This window comes from Panthera pardus, unplaced genomic scaffold (assembly GCF_024362965.1).
Source record: "Panthera pardus isolate Hobbes unplaced genomic scaffold, ASM2436296v1 HiC_scaffold_18, whole genome shotgun sequence".
Classification (NCBI taxonomy): domain Eukaryota; kingdom Metazoa; phylum Chordata; class Mammalia; order Carnivora; family Felidae; genus Panthera; species Panthera pardus.
The window spans coordinates 9,836,573-9,843,418 of NW_026526743.1; the positions used below are offsets into that span (position 1 = coordinate 9,836,573).

The 6,846-nt window shown below is 44.5% G+C and overlaps 1 non-coding gene across 1 annotated transcript; it reads right to left on the reverse strand.

Annotated features, from left to right (window-relative positions):
• Positions 1–3,511: 3,511 nt before the first annotated feature.
• Positions 3,512–3,619, reverse strand: LOC128778129 (U6 spliceosomal RNA). Its single transcript, XR_008423499.1, has one exon. It is a non-coding gene; the product is annotated as a U6 spliceosomal RNA (small nuclear RNA).
• Between the last annotated feature and the right edge of the window lie 3,227 nt (positions 3,620–6,846).

A 6,846-nucleotide genomic window follows, 5' to 3' on the forward strand; every position in this document is an offset into this window, starting at 1 on the left:
GACACTCATGTGCACAGAGACTACATACACATTCACACTCATATTCACACACACAATGCACACCCTCACACCACTGGCCTACTCACTTTCACAAAGCCCCTCACACAATTACCAGGTGTATGCTCCTCAAAAACATGTTTGTATAAATATGTTTATCAAAGACATGTGTCCAAGTCTGAAAATGCAAGAATGGGGCCCCATGTCTGCCCCTGCATGCCTCCAACTGCAGACCCCACCAGGACGTCTTAAATGACCAGCATTTCAATAGTTCTGTGAGCTCTGGTTGTGGAAATGCAGGGCGTGCTGAGGGGCAGTTCATGAGGGTGTAACAGCAGCATAAGAAGGGCTGGGGGAGAAGAGCGCAAAGATATAAAACAGGGGTGATGCACACAGCACGGTGACGTGGGTGGGGGTTTACTCCGCTAAAGCTGCCATGACAAAATATCCAAGGCTGGTGGTGTGAACCACAGAAACCTATTTCTTCAGAGTTCCCCAAGCCACAAACCCAAGACAGAGGTGTCAGCAGGGTTGGCTTCTTCTGAGGCCTCTCTCCTTGGCTTCCAGCCGGCCCCCATCTCCGTGTGCTCACATGGCCTTGTTCTGCCCATGCGCATCTGCTTCCCTGGGGTCTGTGTGTCCGGAGGTCCTTCTTGTAAGGACACCAGTCACACTGTACTATTTCCACTTTAATAGCCTCACTTAACCTCATTATCTCTTTGAAGCCCCCACCTCCAAGTTCAAGGGATTACGGCGTCAACATAAGAATTCAGGTGCACACAATTCCGTTCCTAACAAGAGTACACAAAGTGAGAGGTGAGTGAGGACAGAATAAAAGGCACACAGGGGTTAAAGGGTGCAGTATGTTTCAAGAGCACTGCACGACTTAAGGGCACGAGGGGACAGAGTGTGTGAGATGTTCAGGGTGTAACACACATCAGTCTGGGGGTATGACAGTCATAAGAATAAAGTGGAATTGGTGGAGAGGGCATAATCAGCAAAAGTGAGCAAAGGGCGGGGCTGGGTAAAGGCCCCGACAATTCATGAGCACATGGGGCTAAAGAAACACACGGTAGGAAGGGAACATTTTGTGGGATGAAAGCCATTTGATGGGGGACACAAACCACTGTGACTCTTGCAGCGATGAAAGGCAGAACTCTTTTTTTCAATATATGAAATTTATTGTCAAACTGGTTTCCATACAACACCCAGTGCTCATCCCAAAAGGTGCCCTCCTCAATACCCATCACCCACCCTCCCCACCCTCCCACCCCCCATCAACCCTCAGTTTGTTCTCAGTTTTTAAGAGTCTCTTATGCTTTGGCTCTCCCCCACTCTAACCTCTTTTTTTTTTTTTCCTTCCCCTCCCCCATGGGTTTCTGTTAAGTTTCTCAGGATCCACATAAGAGTGAACACATATGGTATCTGTCTTTCTCTGTATGGCTTATTTCACTTAGCATCACACTCTCCAGTTCCATCCACGTTGCTACAAAAGGCCATATTTCATTCTTTCTCATTGCCACGTAGTACTCCATTGTGTATATAAACCACATCTTCTTTATCCATTCATCAGTTGATGGACATTTAGGCTCTTTCCATACTTTGGCTATTGTTGAGAGTGCAAAAGGCAGAACTCTTTTATGACCAGCAGCTGCACAGGGTCGAAGGCTGCCAGGTGGGGCCACGCTACGGGATGCCCATGGGGACGGGGTGACAAGCTAAAGCTGGAAGAGCAGCTTATGTGAGGAAGCGGAATGAAGTGAGCTACTTTTCAAGGCTTCCCAGTGGACTGGCTCATTGGCTAATATCACAAGTTCCAGAGCAGAAAGGCTGTCCCTGGTTGTCTAGTACCTGCCACAGGGTGGTCACAGCTGCTGCAAAGTGGCCAGAATGTGTGAGAGCCCAGTGACAGAAGGGACTGAGACATGGACGTGGTCAGCTGCTCAGCTGGGGGAAGTGACTGCCCTGTAGCTGGAACCTGGTAACAGGGTCAAGAGAGTATAAAAGACACACACACACAAATATGACACACTGTATTAATGAAGTACGGATGCACTGGATGTGGTTAGTGGCCCAAGACAGAGACAGAGGGTGGAAAGGGAGCTGAAACCTTTGTGGGGAGATAATGGTCTCAAGGACACAAAACGGGTGTGGGTGATGAAGTCAGCTGGGAAGAGAAGGGGAATGAAAAGATTAAGGGACTCAGGAAGGGCGCCTGGTTGGCTCAGTCAGTTAAGCATCAGACTTCAGCCTCAGGTCATGATCTCGCTGTCCGTGAGTTCCAGCCCCACGTTGGGCTCTGTGCTGATGCCTCAGAGCCTGGAGCCGCCTGCTTTGGATTCTGTGTCTCCCTCTCTCTACCCCTCTCCCTCCCTCCCTCTCTCTCTTCCTCAAAAATAAACACTAAAAAATTGTTTTAAAGGGACTCAGGAAAAGGGGTAATGTTGGGGTGTCTATGGGGTACACAGGGAGCGGACAGCACCCAAGAACTTAGGGCGAAGATGGGCCATGGAGGATATGGGCACTGGGCTGCAGTCATTGGCTTCTGCCCCGGATGAAATTCAATACGGGTCAACAGGGATGGACGATGTGCAGGTGATGATAGGACAGAGGTCCCTGGAATAGTGCAGGGGATAGACACGAGAAATGGAATTAAAAATGGGTGCACAGTAGAGCTGGGGAAGGAAGTCTTGAAGGTTCAGGTGGAAGTGTGTGGGAGCACGCACAGGCCCAGGGGTTGGAGGGACAGGCTAAAGTACTGGGATGGAGAAGGACCTGTAGGGGGGGAGGGGTAGAGGACAAGAGGCTATAGTGGTAGAAAGATGGGCAGTATGGAAATTGTGGGCGTGGAGGTCACAAGGGCAGGTGGGAAATTACATGCATTCGCTGCATTCCTTTACAACCTCATTGACAAGGGACTCCGTTTCTCATGGACCTGTTGGTATAGGGACCTATGCAAAATTTCCCTGTAAAACCGTTAACGCACAGTAGGACCACAGGTAGGATGCTGTGTGAACACTCCACCATGTCAGTCTCATCACTGAAATCCAGTTCTTAGAGGGAACGACCACGAGAGACTGTTGGGACTGCCTGTTTCCAGCTACTGAGCACTCAGCGTTGGAAATGGTTGCCGTGCTCGGTCCCTTCCTAATACTCATGTCTGCTACAACTTTTCTGACTCAAGACGACGTGATCAAAGACTCTTTCCGTATTGTATTTCTAAACTGACATACATGCTTTACATATGAAATGAATCTAACGAAGGACAATGGAAAAATATTAAGCACTTTGTTCCTTGCATGAAATCATCCCATGTGTAATCACCGGGATCACACAGAGGTAAGAAGAGCTCCACACGCAGGTGATATACCCTTGGTTATCTTGCATCACATGGCAAAAGAGACTTTGCAGAGGTAATTATGGTTCATAATCATCCAACTTTATTTTATTTCCTTTAGTCAGGTCTTTATTCAAAATTAATTGTCCACAATGATTTGACGTTTAAGGAATAAACAAATAGATGGAATGCTTCACGAATGTGCATGCCATTCTGTGCATGGGGTCCGTGCTAATCTTTTCTGAGTCACCCCCATTTTAGTATATGTGTTGCCAAAGCAAGCACTATAATCACTGGACTTTATTTTTTTTTTAATGTTTATTTATTTTTGAGACAGAGAGAGACAGAGCATGAATGGGGGAGGGTCAGAGAGAGAGAGGGAGACACAAAATCTGAAACAGGCTCCAGGCTCTGCACTGTCAGCACAGAGCCCGACGCAGGACTTGAACTCACGGACCACGAGATCACGACCTGAGCCGAAGTCGGACGCTCAACTGACTGAGCCACCCAGGCGCTCCAATCACTGCACTTTAAATGAGGTGGACTATCCTGGATCATCTATGTGGATCCAAAAAATCATATGGACCTTCAAGAACAAAAGCAGTCAAGAGACAGAGACGGGGAAAGAGAGGGAGAACAGGGAGGGAGGCAGCATGCTGATTCTGGCTTTCAAGGTGGAGGGGCTACATGTAAATCATTTTTATTATTTTTTTACTTATTTTCATTTTAGTTCTTTTTAATTTTAGAGAGAGAAAGGGGACACACACAGAGAGAGAGAGAGAGAGAGAGAGAGAGAGAATCCTAAGCAGGATCCACACTCAACGTGGAGCCCAACACAGGGCTTGATCCCAGGACGTTCAACTGGCTAAGCAACACAGGCACCCTGGAAATCATTTTTAAAAATGATTTCCGGAAAAAAATAAATTCTGCTAACATAAATCACCCTCAAAGAAACTTAACCCCAGGGGCACCTGGGTGGCCCCATCAGTTAAGCATCCAATACTTGATTTCAGCTCAGATCATGATGTCAAGCATCAGGATCTGATGTGACATTTTGGAGCCTGCTTAGAACTCTCTTGCTCCCTCTGTCTCTGTCCCTTCCCCACTCGAGTATGTGATCTCTCGATCTCTCTCTCTCTCTCTCTCTCTCTCAAAATAAAGGAACACTGAAAGAAAAAAAAAAAAAAAGAAGAAGAAGAAGAAGAAATTTAACCCCAGAGGCTCCAGTTAACAGCCTGGCTCTTGATCTTATGACCTGCTGACAATGTAAGAAAATAAACGGGTGTTGCTCAAAGCTGCTAAATTCAAAACAGAAATCTACTATACATATATAATAGTAAAATACATTCTCGGGAATTACCCCACAACTGATAGTATTTCGATCTCTGGGTGTAACATTTCTTTTTCAGATTTATGCTTATTCTCCCTTTATGTAATTTCAGAGTACACTGGGTAGAGTCTGAAATTGCATAAATGTGAGACATATGCACACACCATAGTATTCTCTTCTGGTTCAATGTTTCATGTATATCATCACACTGGACTTACTTTCCAATCAAACTGCTCCTCAACCAGGGCTCTAGGAAGCAGTTATTATGCGCCAATACAAACAGATTTATCACGTTACTTGAAAAACCACAATTTATTCTACAAGGAGTATTACCGAATCATCTTTTTTGGAGCTTTGTTTTACATAATTTTAAAAAGTTCAGTGTCCACTACAGCACACATCGTGACATGGGGGCAGTTGGTCACACTGATTTCTGCACATATGGATTATCCCGCGGTTTTGGGACAGGGGATTGCTTCACCACCATGACTGCACCTTCTCACTGTGGGTCCACAATTCATAAACTGCTCCTGCAAATGCCTGGAAAATGTCATATCCCAGCAAGTAGGGTATGTGGATGCCCCCACCTTTCATTGAATGGTTAGTTTTCTTTCTGAAAAATTTAGATCTACAAAAATTCGATCTACTATTCTTGAGATTCAACAAACATTACTATTTCATCACATGTTCTTCTTCACTTGACTGAGATTTTGCAGGGTGAAGTAAGAATTATTTCATGAATATCTTGACACTCTGCCTCTAATATCTGAACATCTGATCCCTAAGGTCAAGGTTACTTTATCTATCCCCAACAAACTGTCACAATTAACAAATTCACACTGCTGTTATACCATCATTTAATACAGGAGCCATATACATATTTCCCCCAGTGATACAATGAATAAATCTGAGAATACAATGAATGAATGAATCTCAGAAATCTGGGATTCAGTCACGGTACAAATACTACATTTGCTGTTTTGACTTTCTCAGTTCTTAAATATAGATCAGTTACCACTTTTCTGTCTTCAGTGATTCTGACGGTTTTGAAGAATGCACACCCATTGATTGTGGAATGTCCTTAAGTGTGGATTTCTCTGATTGTGTGCCTCAACTTCAGCCTCAGGTACAACACTGGAGTGGAACTTCTACACACAGAGGACAGTGGGAGCTTCAGAGGCCATCACCTCAGAGGCAAAGGCTAGGAGGATTTTCTATTACTGCTGATTAAGTTTGACTATGTAGTTATAACACCATCTACAAGACCTGATCATTTCATTTTTTTAATTTTTTAATGCTTATTTTTGAGAGAGAGAGAGACAGAGTGCGAGTGGGGGAAGGGCAGAGAGGGAGGGAGACGCAGGGTCCGAAGCAGTCTGCAGGCTGTGAGCTGTCAGCACTATGCCGGATGTGGGGCTTGAACTCCTAAATTGTGAGATCATAACCTGAGCTGAAGTCAGATGCTTAGCTGAATGAGCCATCCAGACGCCCCCAGACCTGATCATTTTAGCGGTGCTTTTTCCCTGTTCATCAAGTAATTGCTGGAGTGATACTTTAAGATTGCTTGAACAACTTACCTTTTCGTCTAAATATTTTAGCATCAACTGATTTTTTCTGTCTGAATTAATTATCAGATAATGGTTGCAAGTCAGTCATTCTAACATCTTTTATATGTGCATTAATTAGCATTTCTGTGTAAAGAAAGGCTTTCCTTTTACCTTTCCCCATTGTTGTTATTACAATAGATTCAAGAATTCCTTCCCATTTGCACTCATATATTAATATATATTTTTCCAGGCTCAAATTATTCCACATTTGTCCACTGAGATGTTCTTTACCATGGCTACATCCCATCAGGCTTTGTTTGTTATCATTGAGATAAAACATACAGAATGTAAATGCACCATGATTTGAGAGGGCACCCTTTGCAGAATTGCACACATTCGCAATGTTGTGTAACCATCGCCACTACCTACTTCATCCTCCTGCAGGGAAACCTAGCACCCATTAAGGAGTACAGCTGACCCCTGAATAACTCTGGTCTGAAGTGTGTGCGTCCTCTTATGCGTGGAATTTTTACACAAGAGTATTGCACATGTATTTTCCCTTAGGATTTTTCTAATACCATTTTCTTTTGCCTAGCTTACTGTATCATAAGAATATACTATATAATGTATAGAAT